The sequence below is a fragment of the Cornus florida genome, unplaced genomic scaffold (genome assembly GCF_030987335.1).
Source record: "Cornus florida cultivar Cherokee Brave unplaced genomic scaffold, ASM3098733v1 CherokeeBrave_3.0.0_Hap2_scaffold_88, whole genome shotgun sequence".
Classification (NCBI taxonomy): domain Eukaryota; kingdom Viridiplantae; phylum Streptophyta; class Magnoliopsida; order Cornales; family Cornaceae; genus Cornus; species Cornus florida.
In genome coordinates this window covers 20,001-22,500 of record NW_026775921.1, presented here as the reverse complement: position 1 = coordinate 22,500, position 2,500 = coordinate 20,001, and positions in this window count along the sequence as shown.

Genomic DNA, 2,500 nt, shown 5'->3' with positions numbered 1-2,500 from the left:
AAGTGCTTTGCTCGAGACGGATTTCGATTTGGAGGTCCCCCGGGTTAATTTTACCCATTATGACTCCTCGCCCGCACGCTCGTGCACCCCGACGTGCACGTGGGCATGGTATGCTAAAATTGAAGTTTGGAGTTTGGGTTTGAAAATTTTATGGGAGCTTCCTAGAAGCCTAAGAAATGCTTTGCTCGAGACGGATTTCGATTTGGAGGTCCCCCGAGTTAAGTTTGCCCTTTATGACTCCTCGCCCGCATGCTCGTGCACACCGGCGTGCACGTGGGCATCGTATGCTAAAAAATGAAGTTTGGAGTTTGGGTTCAGAAATCTTATGGGAGCTTCCTAGAAGCCTAAGAAATGCTTTGCTCGAGACGGATTTCGATTTAGATTTCCGCCGTGTTAATTTTGCCAATTACGGCTCCTCGCGCGCACGCTCAAGCACCCCGACGTGCACACCGGCGCGCACGTGGGCATCGTATGCTAAAAAATGAAGTTTGGAGTTTGGGTTTGAAAATTTTACGGGAACTTCCTAGAAGCCTAAGAAATGCTTTGCTCGAGACGGATTTCGATTTGGAGGTCCCCCGAGTTAATTTTGCCCATTACGACTCCTCGCCCGCATGCTCGTGCACACCGGCGTGCACGTGGGCATCGTATGCTAAAAAATGAAGTTTGGAGTTTGGGTTTGAAAATTTTATGGGAGCTTCCTAGAAGACTAAGAAGTGCTTTGCTCGAGACGGATTTCGATTTAGATTTCCGCCGTGTTAATTTTGCCAATTACGGCTCCTCGCGCGCACGCTCAAGCACCCCGACGTGCACACCGGCGCGCACGTGGGCATCGTATGCTAAAAAATGAAGTTTGGAGTTTGGGTTTGAAAATTTTACGGGAACTTCCTAGAAGCCTAAGAAATGCTTTGCTCGAGACGGATTTCGATTTGGAGGTCCCCCGAGTTAATTTTGCCCATTACGACTCCTCGCCCGCACGCTCGTGCACCCCGGCGTGCACGTGGGCATCGTATGCTAAAAAATGAAGTTTGGAGTTTGGGTTCGGAAATTTTATGGGAGCTTCCTAGAAGCCTAAGAAATGCTTTGCTCGAGACGGATTTTGATTTGGAGATCCCACGAGTTAGTTTTTGCCCATTATGACTCCTCGCCCGCACGCTCAAGCACCCCGGCGTGCACGTGGGCATCGTATGCTAAAAAATGAAGTTTGGAGTTTGGGTTCGGAAATTTTATGGGAGCTTCCTAGAAGCCTAAGAAGTGTTTTGCTCGAGACGGATTTCGATTTGGAGGTCCCCCGAGTTAGTTTTGCCCATTATGACTCCTCCCCCGCACGCTCAAGCACCCCCGCGTGCACGGGGGCATTGTATGCTAAAAAATGAAGTTTGGAGTTTGGGTTTGGAAATTTTATGGGAGCTTCCTAGAAGCCTAAGAAGTGCTTTGCTCGAGACGGATTTCGATTTGGAGGTCCCCCGAGTTAATTTTGCCCATTATGACTCCTCGCCCGCACGCTTAAGCACCCCCGCGTGCACGTGGGCATTGTGTGCTAAAAAATGAAGTTTGGAGTTTGGGTTTGTAAATTTGATGGGAGCTTCCTAGAAGCCTAAGAAGTGCTTTGCTCGAGACGGATTTCGATTTGAAGGTCCCCCGTGTTAATTTTGCCCATTACGGCTCCTCGCCCGCACGCTCAAGCACCCCGGCGTGCACGTGGGCATTGTATGCTAAAAAATAAAGTTTGGAGTTTGGGTTTGGAAGTTTTATGGGAGCTTCCTAGAAGCTTAAGAAGTGTTTTGCTCGAGACGGATTTCGATTTGGAGGTCCCCCGAGTCAATGTTGCCCATTATGGCTCCTCTCCCGCATGCTCAAGCACCCCTGCGTGCACGTGGGCATTGTATGCTAAAAAATAAAGTTTGGAGTTTGGGTTTGGAAGTTTTATGGGAGCTTCCTAGAAGCTTAAGAAGTGTTTTGCTCGAGACGGATTTCGATTTGGAGGTCCCCCGAGTCAATGTTGCCCATTATGGCTCCTCGCCCGCACGCTCAAGCACCCCGGCGTGCACGTGGGCATTGTATGCTAAAAAATAAAGTTTGGAGTTTGGGTTTGGAAGTTTTATGGGAGCTTCCTAGAAGCTTAAGAAGTGTTTTGCTCGAGACGGATTTCGATTTGGAGGTCCCCCGAGTCAATGTTGCCCATTATGGCTCCTCTCCCGCATGCTCAAGCACCCCTGCGTGCACACCGGCGTGCACGTGGGCATTGTAGGCTAAAAAATGAAGTTTGGAGTTTGGGTTTGGAAATTTTATGGGAGCTTCCTTGAAGCCTAAGAAGTGTTTTGCTCGAAACGGAATTCGATTTGGAGGTCCCCCGAGTCAATTTTGCCCATTACGACTCCTCGCTCGCATGCAATATCTACTCCTGTCAGAGCTGTGGTTTTACTTAAGACTACTATAGGGGGGGGGGAGTTCTCAGCACCAAGAGCTGCAAGTAAGGCCATTGCTTGCTTTGCAGTCTCGA